We start from the raw sequence: 12,581 nt of genomic DNA on the forward strand, positions 1-12,581 counted from the left end.
TTTTCTCCGTCCAATTATAGTCAGTTGGCCTAAACCCACTAATTAAATATTCCATTCTTTTTCAGTTAATTTAAAATGCCATTTGCCATTTCACTCCATTGATCTGTTTTAAGAGTTGACAGCATCTCTCTGTGAAAGCCCAGAGAGTAAGTATTTTATGGTGTGTGGGCCATGGAGTTTGTAACAATTACTCAATTCTGCTTTCATAGTGCAAAAGCACCCAGTGCATCTGGTGGTGCTCCAACTCAGTCAATGGGTTGGGTTTGGCACTTGGCCACTGCTGGGCGACTCTAAGTCGACTTAGCCATGCACCACTGCCACAGTACTTTAATTAGATGTAGCTCTAAAACTAACCTTCCTGTTAGGTAGAGTTATTCTGCCTGTCTTGCTCTTTAAAATTGCCGTAAGTGAGATCACATATAAATAGGATTGCCTTAGAAATTCCATCAAATTTTCTGCATTTCTGGGAGAGGGCTTCTAGTTTACTTTTCTGTCTTCTTGGATCCAAATAGTTTATTCTTTTTTTGTTTGTTTGTTTGTTTGGGTTTTTGCCTCCAGCATTATCACTGGAGCTCTGTGCCTGTACTACAAATCTACTGCTCCTAGCGGCCATTTTTTCCTTTATTATTATTTTTTCATTGGGTAGGACAGACAGAAATTGAGAGAGAAGGGGGAGATAGAGAGGAGAGAGAAAGATGGACACCTGCAGACCTGCTTCACTACTTGTGGGGTGACTCCCCTTCAGGTGAGGAGTAGGGGGCTCAAACGAGGATCCTTGCCCTTCATACTATGTGCCCTTCATACTATGTGCCCTTCATACTTCAACCCGGTGCACCACCGCCTGCCCCCCCCCCCATAGCTGATTTTTGTCAACCTTTCTTCTCTTTGGGAGTCGGAGCTTTGCACCTCTGTGACTCTACCCCCAGCAGATTTTTCCCCCCATTTAATTTTAGACAGAAACACAGATGGAGGGAAAGGCAAGAGAAAGAGAGAAGAGACACCATAGTACTGCTCCACTGTTCATGAAGTTTGCCTCTGGTGCTATGTAGTTGGTTCTGGGAGCTCGAACTCAGATTCTTACACATGAAAAAGTGTGTGCTCTACTTGGTGTGCTCTACCCAGAGGGCCCCAACCTACCTTCTTGCCAAACATTCCCTTAGCTATTGCCTTTGTAATGTCTTACAGGTTTGGTGGCTATTATTTGCATATTTGTTATTCCAAATACTCTCTAATATCTCTTATGATTTCTTGTTTGAACTAGCTAGCAGGGTGCTTAAATTGTCCAAATGTAAAGAAGTATGAGATTTGTCTGTTTTTCTTTTTTAGTTATTCCAAGCCTAGAGTGGTAACCATTACAGGATGGAACCATTACTAGTTATTATTAATTTCATAAGTGCCTGGAGAATCTGATTTAATTATATAAGTAGGTTTTAGAGTTATTTTGGTATTTGTTAAGAGTGCTTTGTAGTTTAGTACCTAATAATTTTTTTTTTCCTTTTCATTTTTTTTTCCACCGGAGCACTCACTGCTCACCTCAGCTTTATGGTGGTGCTGGGGATGGAACCTGGGAACCTTGGTGCTTCAGGCATGAAAGTCTGTTTGCATAACCATTATGTTGTCTCTGCAGCCCCTAATAAAATCTTGTAAGTATTCCAGAGTGCTGGAGAGAAAGTATGTTATCTTATTGTGGAAACCCAGCCTTTATAGTCTTACATGGAGATCAGGGTCATTACTGGTGCTCTAAACTTTACAACATACTTGCATATTTCTCAACATTTCCTCCTTGTCTTGTGCACTGTATTCTTTGTGTGTATACTTAAGGCTGTGGAATAGCCTTTTGTCTATGGAATAACATACTAATTGGGATACATAAAAAGACCCCCAGTAAATAATACCCTCCTTCCCCAGCCTCAGTCTGAAGATATTGAGAAAATAAAAAAAGGTAAAGATGCCTGTCATAGTATCCCCTCTGTTGTTGATAGAGGTCAAAAGTTGGAAGACATTGCTAGGAGCTTATGTATGAACCTCTCAATTGACAAGTATCCCTGCAAGTTGTCTAGACTAACGTACTATTATTCCTGAGGAAAACTGGTACTTGTACTCCTTGAAAGCAACTTGCTTTCCAGACAGAGAAGAATGGGACTGGACTGAGCTGAGCTGAACTGAGCTGAGCTAAGCTTCATTCCCTGGGGAACAGGGAGACAAGTTCCTTTGAAGGACTCTGAGTCAGGCAGCAGAGAGAGAAGCGTGGAGCAGGCTTCAGGGAAGTTGTTGGTTCTCTTCCTGAAGGAATTCAATATTCATGTATTGCATCTCTCCACTATGGGTAATTTTCTTCAGTCTATACAATCCCTCCCATTTCTTTCAGTTTTTCATTATGTTGAATCCTTTGCAGAGTCCGCATCTGCTCTCCTGTGGTAAGTTCTGAATTCTAGATGTGTCTATATTTCCCCACTATTTTTGTTCATCTTCAGCATTCAGGGAGGAAATGATACATGTCCCCATAGTAGGTGATGCCACTTGGACTCCTTGGTTAAGTAAGTAACTGTCATATCTCTCTATTAAAAGGCTCGAGTTTCTTTTTTTTAAATATTTTATTTATTTATTTATTTATTTATTTATTTACTTTTTGTTGCCCTTGGTTTTATCATTGTTGTGGTTATTACTATTGCTGTCATTGTTGTTGGATAGGACAGAGAGAAATGGAGAGAGGAGGGGAAGACAGAGAGATGGAGAGAGAAAGATCTGCAGACCTGCTTCACCATTTGTGAAGCGACCCCCCTGCAGATGGGGAGCTGGGGGCTCAAACCAGGATCCTAACGGTGGTCCTTGAGTTTCACGCCATTTGCATTTAACCCACTGCTCTACAGCCCGACCCCCCCTCCTCGAGTTCCCTTTTCTAACTAGAAAAGTAGTCGTGGAATGATCACTTGAGACCAAGTAACTGTATCTTGCACACAATTGTTTGAGCATTCATTGATGATCCTTGACTGCACAGATCGTTATACAGAAGAGTTACAGAATAATGACTTTGGGATTTTATCACTTTTGTATTTTTCAGCTAACATTCTTCCATGTAGAAGAAACCTCTCTTCTCCTCATTCCTGTTCCCCTTTTTCTCTCTTACTTTATTAAGGTATACATTTCCACACCACTAATTGCACATATTTGAAGTGTATACTTTTTTTAAAGATAGACTTAGAGGAGGCAGAGAGAAAGAGAGTCAAAGAGACTACAGCACTAAACTTCCCTCAATGTGGTAGGGGCCAGGCTCGAACCTGGGTCACCACACACATGTCAAAGCAATGTGCTACCAAGTGAGCTATTTTACCAGCCCTAAAGTGTATACTTTGAGGACATTTGTTATCATGTACACTTAATCTGGTGTGCCACTGCCCGACCCCTCCAATAGTTGAAAAAAATCACCACAATAAAAATATGTGCATTTCTATTACCCCCGAAAATACCCTCATTTCCCAAACTCAGGCAACCACTAGTCTACTGTTCAACATTGTAGATTTGTTTCCATTTGCCAAAATTGTACATAAATGGATTCACTCACTAGATACCCTTTTTTGTCTGTCTTCTTCCATGTATTTTCCTTTGGATACTAAGTAGTATTCTGTTGTATGAATATACTGCTATCTGTTTAACCACCCACCTGCAAATGACCATTTGGTTCGATTTTAGTCTGGGTTAGTTACGTAAAAGCTGCTGTAAATATTCTAAAGTCTTTGGCTTTGCATAAGGTTTACTTTTTCTTAGGAAAACGCTTTTGGATGGAGTAACTGGGTGATATATGGTAGGATTTTTTTTTTAAATTTTTAAATGATCTATTTATTGGATAGAGAGCCAGAAATTGAGAGGGGAGAGAATGATAGAGAGGGAGAGAGACAGAGAGACACCTGCAGCCCTGCTTTAGCAGTTTTTAAAAGCTTTCCCCCTGCAGGTGGGGACCAGAGGCTCAAAGCCGGGTCCTTGCACAGGACTAACACTAAATAGGATATGTTCAAATTTTTAAGAATCTGCAAACTTTTTCAGTATGGATGGACCATTTTATTTTATTTTATCCACAGTTTTTTGTTTGTGATTAATAGTGGATTGCAAGATGATAAGATTACAGGGTGTAATTCCACACCATACCCACCAGCAAAGTCCTGTGTCCTCACCCTCTCAAAGATAGACACCAGAGCTTTTTTTTTTTTTTTTTTTTTCCTTTTCACCTTCTGTTCTGGTTGCTGCAGTTCGGCCCAGAACTAACACATAAGGGAGCTGGACACTGGTAAACCTTAAGGACTGGTGGCCCAAGCCACATGGTTGGCTACTTTGTTCCTCCTCTCTTGCCTTTTTTCCCACTGTGGTTTTTAAGTGCCTAAGAAATCTGCTACTTTTATACAACCCCCCAAAGATATATAGCCACATAGTTCTTATGAAGTCTTAGAAATGGTTTGCTTCTGTTTTTTGTTTGTTTGTTTTGTTTTGTTTGCAAGTTCATATTATCAGTTCTCTAGATCCACATATGACTGAAACCATCTGATAGTTGTCTCATCTCTTTACTTGTTTTGCTACACATGATCACCTCCGGTTTGAAGGGGCCATTTTATCTATGGTCTGTGCAGCAGTCTGTGGAGGTTCCAGCTGCTCCACATCCATGCCAGTACTTTGTTTACTTGGTTTTTATTAGTCATTTAATATTGGTCTATGAAATTATAAGATAGCGGGTGTAACCACTAGAGTTCTGTGTCCCTATCACCTCCGTTGGAAACCACAGTAGTTCTCCCATGGTCGCAGATATGGGTTGAATTTATTTCTATGACTATATCTATTTCTTGGTCATTTTTTCTACATTCCTGCTTTCACTTCCTTGCTATGTCACCCCTATACCTGTTGCTACTTCTGAGTGTCCTTCCTTTTCCCCTCTTCTCTCTGATAAGGGCAAGAGTGCCAGGCTTCCTCTGGTGTTTTCCAGATTCACTTCTGTTTCTGTGATGGTACAGAAACAAGACTACTGGTGACAAACACTTCAAGCGCTGGTGGAATTGAGATTCAGAACACTTTGTTGTCTTCCTCTGTTTCACCCTTCTGGGAGTATGGACCAAAGTTCAGAAGGTGGGAGTTCTGTCTTCTGCAATTGCTTCTCTACTTAACATGGACGGTCATGCCAATATTTTGCATGGGGAGTTTCATTTCCTCACCACTCCAATGAGTGAACAGGAATATTATCTAATGGGAATTTAATGTGTATTTCCTAATGAGTAATGGTTTTATTATCTTTGGTTTGATCATTAGCCACCAGAGCAGTGAAGCTTCCTTCAATGCAGTGGATACCAGACTTGAATTTGGTTCCTGTGTCTAGCAAGGCAGTTGTACTATCAAAGTGTCCTATTTTGCCTGACTGGTTACAGTTTTGTGGTTTTTTTAGATGAACACTTTCATTCCTAGTGGTCTCTATGCTAACCATTTTGCAATACCAAACATTACTTATTGAAGGCTTATAATAAGTCTTGAAATAAGAGAGTTTAAGTCTTTGCTATTATTCTTTCTACATATATAACTCTTTTTAAACATTGCTTCAGTTATCCTAGATACTTTGTATTGTTATATATATTAGGACCAGTCTTTCAATTATTTATTTAGTTTTTGCTACTAGGATTATTGCTGAGGCTTAGTGCCTACATGACACCACTGTACCCAGCATTCTTGTCTTCTTTCTTTCCTTTTTTTTTTTTGGATAGAGGTGAGAGACAAGAGAGGGAAAGAGAGAGAGCAACTAAGAAGAGAGAGAGAGAAAGGAGAGAACCTGTAATATGGCACTACTGCTTGCGAGGCTTCCCCACTCTAGATGAGGGCAAAGAGCTTGAACCTGGACCCTGTGCGTGGTAACGTGTGCTGTACCTGGTATGCTACTGTACGCATCCCAGTTTATCAATTTTTACATAAAACTTCTGGAATTTTAACTTGGGTTGTACTGACTCTAGATTTACGTGGTGAGATTTGAAATCTCCAGCCTTCCGGTACCTAAGCATGGTCTCCCATTTAATTAGTGGTCTGGATATTTTTGTTCAGCTTTTACTATTTTTGTTCCTAAATCTTTGTGGTTCTTTTGGTGCTATTGTAAATTAAACCATTTAACTTGTTCATTTCCCATTTGTTTGTGACTGGTATAGAAAAATACAACTGATGTTTGCATATTTACCTTATAACCTGCTAAATTCACTTAGTATCTCTGGGAATTGTCTTGTGAATAGCATTGAAGTTTCTTTGTAAACAATTGTTATATGCAAGTAGGGAGAGTGTTACTTTTTTCTTTTCTCATCTTGATCCTCTCATTTATTTTTTAAATTAATTAATTTATTTATGAAAAGAAAATATTGACAAGACCATAGGATAAGAGGGGTGCAATTCCACACAGTTCCCACCACCAGAACTGTGTATCCCATCCCCTCCCTTGAAAGCTTTCCTGTTCTTTATCCTTCTGGGAACATGGACCCAGGATCATTATGGGGTACAGAAGACCTCTCATTTATTTTTATTGCCATTGTAGTGTAGATTTCCATGCAAGATTGAATAGAAGTAATTAAAGTCAGATCTCTGTCTTTCCCATGCTTAGTGGCAATTTAGTATAATGTTAATGTTAAGTCTAAGTATAGTGTTAGCTGTTTTTTTTTTAAAGATTTTATTTATTTATTAATGAGGAAGTCAGGAGGAGAGAAAGAACCAGACATCACTCTGGTACATGTGCTGCTGGGGATTGAACTCAGGACCTCATGATTGAGAGCCTACTGCCTTAGCCTCTGTACCACCTCCTGGACCACTGTTTTTGTTTTTTGTACCAACCTGTATCAGATTGAGGAAGTCCTATATTTTGCTAAGTGTTAAACGTCATTCTTCCGGCATTTACCAGGCAGTATTTCCCTTTTCTGCATTTATCTGTCTCCCTTTAAAAAAGATGACTATTACTTTGTAAACTATTTTGTTTCATTTGTTATAAACCATTTCCATATCTATGATGTTGAACTTATCCCAATTTTGGTTACCCGGGTCTTATTTTTATTTATTTAAATTTTTTGCCACAAAGGTCATCATTGGGGCTCAGACTAGTTACACCACTCCTGGCAACCATTTTATCCTTTCTTTTTACCTGATAGGACAGAGAAAAATTGAAAGGGGAGATAGAAAGACACCTGCAACACTGCTTATGAAGCTACACCCTTTGGGGGGGAGGGGTCTGAGGGCTTGAACTTGGGTCTTTGCACATGGTAACAGTATTCTCAGCTGGGTGTGCCATTGCCTGGTCCTCTCTACCTAGACTTCTTATCAACTCCCATGTTCTTCTAACCCTTGAGTATTTTCCTGCTCAATTCACAATAAACCTGCCAAGTTTACCTTATGCTTTCTTGTTCCAGATCTGGAATCATGCATTTCTTTAAGTAGCTATAACTTCTTTTAGAAACCAAAGAACTTATCTCCCAAATTTCTTTGTTGTTAACCTTACCCCAGACCAACTTGTTAGTAATTGCCCATAAATCAGTCTCAATTTATACTTTAAACTGTCTTTTCCATCATGCAGAGAGCAACAAGATATATTTCCAGTTGCCCTGCCCTCCAAGGGGATCTCCCTTCCACAGTGTTTCAGGGCATTCTCAGGTGATTGCACTGCCCTGCAGAAGCCTTCCATGTCTAGTTAGTGCCAGTGCTGTACACAGATCTATTTTTAAATTGCTTCTGCGCGACCTCCTCCTCTGACAATTGGTGATACAATGAGCTCCATCAGGTCATAGCTTTAAGTTGAGGATGTCAGGCAAAAGAGTAGGAAGCAGGGATCATAAGATACTAAGCCACATACTCATGTAATTTATTCATGCATGCTGGACCAGCTGCTTCAATTTCATGTAACGCAAGTGGCCAATTTATGATTTCTGTGGATCAATGAATACCCAGATTATGATGGGCGTTTCAGATCATGTAGTTACTTCGTGTCTTAATCAGGCACTCAGGTTCTCCCAGAGTATACTAGTAAACCAAGAACTGGGTTTTGTAGATGTTAGCATAGGAGTATCTTACTCCAAAGCCTTGGGAGTCTATGCTGTGATTCTTTCACTGGATCTCACTACAAGTTCCACAACCTTCCTATCTACCAAAAGTACTTTAATTACCTTTCTTAATCACTATTGAACTGGATAGATCATAAAGTCCAAGTGTCAGGGAAGCTTACATTGTTGTTGATAGCTGTTTTAGAGTTTCTTGTTTCAGGACTCTTTCAAAACAGTTCTGTAAATTACCTGGTAAGTAGTTCGGAGTGGTACACTTCAATGAAGTATATTTGCTCCCAAACTTTGAGATGACATCAAAGACTAGACCTCTTACACACAGCAATGTGTCCCTTACTTTTTTATTGTTGTTGTTGCCACCAGAGTTATTGCTGAGAATTAACGCCTTCGTGACTCCCAGTGACCTTTTTTTTTTTCTTTCCTCTAAACAGAGGATGAGAGAGCAGGAAAGACATCACAGCACTGCTCCACACTCACAAAGCTTCCCTCCTGCAGTCACTCCCATGTGGTTTCTAGAACTCAAACCCATGTCCTTGCCCATGGTAACATCTACTCTCTCTCTACCACTGAACCACCTTCTACCCGCCACCCCTCTTCTCTTCTTTTCACGAAATTGTCTTGACATAATCAAGGCCATTGGTAATTTTTACTGGCTTGCTGTCCTCTGATACTTCATGAAGTTTATCTCCCATCTTCTGGCATGCCTTTGTTTTGTTAAGACATTTAAGGTGCCTCCTGCCCCCCCCCGGATGTAGTTAGCATAATATCGTCATGACCTAGATAGTCTCTCAATGCAGTATTATGACTGAGAACACAGGAGTTGAAATGATTCTGAGAAGATAGCAAAAGAATACTGTTGACTGACATGTGGAAACAGATTGTTTCTGATCTTTTTTTTTTTTTTATCAATGGGACTAGATTAGAAAGCATCTACTAGGTCCATAGATGTATACTAGATTCTAGGAGATCTGTTGATTTTCTCTGGTAACACTGCCACACCAAGAAAACTGCTTAGATTAGAGTTACATTTAACAGTTTTTATCTCAGACACCCTCATGCTTCTTTTCACCAGCCAAAATGTGCATTAAAGGTGAATACTAAGGAATCAGTAGGTTCTTATTGGGAGAAGTATATCAGAAATTCCCTAGTGAGAGAGCTGTTTTATGGACTTATTTAGGAGACATTATTAATTCTCATTCTATAGGTCAAAGAACTAATGTGGAAAGTCTGTGAGTTAATAAGCATATCTAACTTCCACTATACATTTAGTAACTAGGGAAATAACTGTATGTTGGACACATCCACTGGAGACATCAGAAGGTCTTAAGTCAGAACTCCACCTGCCACCCAACTTTCATAAGTTTATTATTCTTTTTTTATTGTTTTCTTTTACTTTTCATAATGTTTGCATTATGCGTCGTCTCTGTTGTGGTATGTATGACTACTTCATTTTTTTTCTTTTTTTTTCTTTTTTTATTTAAGAAAGGATTAATTAACAAAACCATAGGGTAGGAGGGGTACAACTCCACACAATTCCCACCGCCCAATCTCCATATCCCACCCCCTCCCCAGTAGCTTTCCCATTCTCTATCCCTCTGGGAGCAGGGTCGTTGAGGGTTGCAGAAGGTAGAAGGTCTGGCTTCTGTAATTGCTTCCCCGCTGAACATGGGCGTTGACTGGTCGGTCCATACTCCCAGTCTGCCTCTCTCTTTCCCTAGTAGGGTGGGGCTCTGGGGAAGCTGAGCTCCAGGACACATTGGTGGGGTCTTCAGTCCAGGGAAGCCTGGCCGGCATCCTGGTGGCATCTGGAACCTGATGACTGAAAAGAGAGTTAACATACAAAGCCAAACAAATTATTGAGCAATCATGGACCCAAAGCTTGGAATAGTGGAGAGGAAGTGTTAGGGAGGGTACTCACTGCAAACTCTAGTGTACTTCTGCTTTCTTACTTTGGTGCCATACTCCAAACTAAGTCAATTTCTGCTTTGCGTTTCTACTTCTTTTTTTTTTTACATGCATAACATTCCCCAGATTCCCATTTAACAATACAACCCCCACTATTTCATTCATCATTTTTCATGGACCTGTATTCTCCCCACCTATACACAATGGAATACTACTCAGCTGTTAAAAATGGTGACTTCACCGTTTTCAGCCGATCTTGGATGGACCTTGAAAAAATCATGATGAGTGAAATAAGTCAGAAACAGAAGGATGAATACGGGATGATCTCACTCCCAGGCTGAAGTTGAAAAACAAGATCAGAAAAGAAAACACAAGACGAACCTGAAATGGAATTGGAGTATTACACCAAAGTAAAAGAGTCTGGGGTGGGTGGGTAGGTGGGGAGAATACAGTTTATTATTCTTATCATTAAACTCTGGAGATATTTTAGAACTCTCACATTTAGAATCAGCCCAAAGCCATTATCTACAAACACACAAATGTTCTTGATATTTCTCTTTCACCACTGCCTGTTCACTCTAGTAGATGGTTATTCACTTCCCAGAAGACTAGGTGGATTATTTGTAACATATATGTGTCCAGCATTGAAGGATACTTTGCCAAAGGAACTCAACTCCTCAATCAGGAGACTCCAAGTGTTTTTCAGTTGAGAGGTGTCTAATTAGGTAAGAAGCTATGAAATCCCCACTACACCATCTTGAGTCCTACTCCTGCCCACAAAAATCTAGAATACTTCCACTTATGTTTTTTTTCCTTTCACTTGCTTTTTTTTTTTATTGTGGCGATACTGACTTACAAGACAGTGCCTACCTTAGGAGTACGACTTCATACCAGGATCCCACACCACACCCACTACCAAGTACAATTTCATCAGCTCTCTAGAATGTGGCTGATCCATTGAATTACTTTGTGAACCTGATTAATTCACCATCTTGAAGATCCTTGTGAATGTAAATAGAGATTGCCTCTATGTTCCAGGAGTTACTAGTGGCAGTTTTGTCCAGCATGTCTGCGATGACTGAATGGCATCCGTCATTGCCTCTACTATGTTAGGACCCATTACTTCCAGTGAAATAAAATAAAATTAACAAAAAATGTACGTTCCATTGCAGCATCTACCCTCCTGATCTCTGACTTAGAGCAGACAGTCACAGCCCCTTTTCAATAATTGTGGTGCTGCCCCTCGGTAATTCAGTTCTTCGATCTTATTCAAGGTTTTAAGACACACCATGGGGATATCGAGGCAATGGTTCACCAGGCTGCCCTTAATACATCCATTGAAGATTCCCATATTCTGAGTCTTTAAACTTTCTCAACAGTATTGATGTCAGATTTTCCTACACCTACTACTTGGGTATAATTCATGAATCAGAATTTGTTCTAAGTTAATAAGGCCAAGGCCAGCCCAGACCTATAGAATCTATCTGCATCTTAACAAGATTGCCCTGATACAACAGTAAGTACCATTTCTAAGTGTTTGAATCAGTAGAGTCAATCTAAAGTCCTAGGTGAACACTCCAGTATCAATTAATTCAACTTGATCAGTTGATCTTCTGTGCTATAATCCTATGTCTCACACCTTGAGAATCCACTCCCATACATTCTGCTTACAAGGAAACAAACACCTTAAATATGAGCTGGCAGGGAACTGGGGACAGAGCTTCCCCTAGGGAATCCAGGGTCCTGAGCAGATGTAATAAAGTTCTTGTCTACGTAAACAATTTAATTGTAAAATGAATTGCAAAATAGACAGGCACGTGTGAGTTGAAGTCACTTATAATACTTGCACAACTCTTTGGAAACTGTTTGTATAAAAACAGCATAGATCACTTTGCCTTTGCAGTTGGCTAAAAGCCATTATCTAACACTGATTTCATCATTACTCATGTGGTCACATCATCCACCATTCTGCCCATAAATACCAGCTGCCAGTGACTACACACACATACATACACACACACACACACACACACACACACACACACACACACACACACACACATACACACTGCGACTCTTGTACATTGATCCAGATTATGCAGGATGAGAATGATCATTTGTTTCCTTACCATGTTAAATTTGCCATTCACAGTTCAGTCATGGAGACACAGAACAGCACATCTTCTGGCCTGGCCTTAGATGTTTGAAATCTAATGATTCCTGGAAGGGTCTCTTACTTGTTCAGCAGATTTCTATGACTTACACACGCCACCACCACCACCACCACCAAGGGAGAGAATAGATCAAAAGTCTATGTATGCACTGAGTGAGAAGAGTAGTTCTATTCGTTCACTTAATACGTGTCCTTTGATCAATATAGTTCAAGTCTGATTTAGGAGAACACAGTGTTAATCAGAAGCAACAGGCATGTATTAGGATAGAAGCAGCCATCTCAAAACGAGGAGGAGACAAACAGGCCAGTCCCCAAAGATAGCCTGGCATGTGGCAATGAAGGGGGTGGCAGCTATCCAGTAAGGCAGCAGTGAATAGGAAAAAGAGTGTATAGGAAAAAGAGCACCCACCGGTGCCCCCACCATCCTTGGATATGATCCAAGTCTGAACATA

The sequence above is a fragment of the Erinaceus europaeus genome, chromosome 20, assembly GCF_950295315.1.
Source record: "Erinaceus europaeus chromosome 20, mEriEur2.1, whole genome shotgun sequence".
In the NCBI taxonomy this organism is placed as follows: Eukaryota; Metazoa; Chordata; class Mammalia; order Eulipotyphla; family Erinaceidae; genus Erinaceus; species Erinaceus europaeus.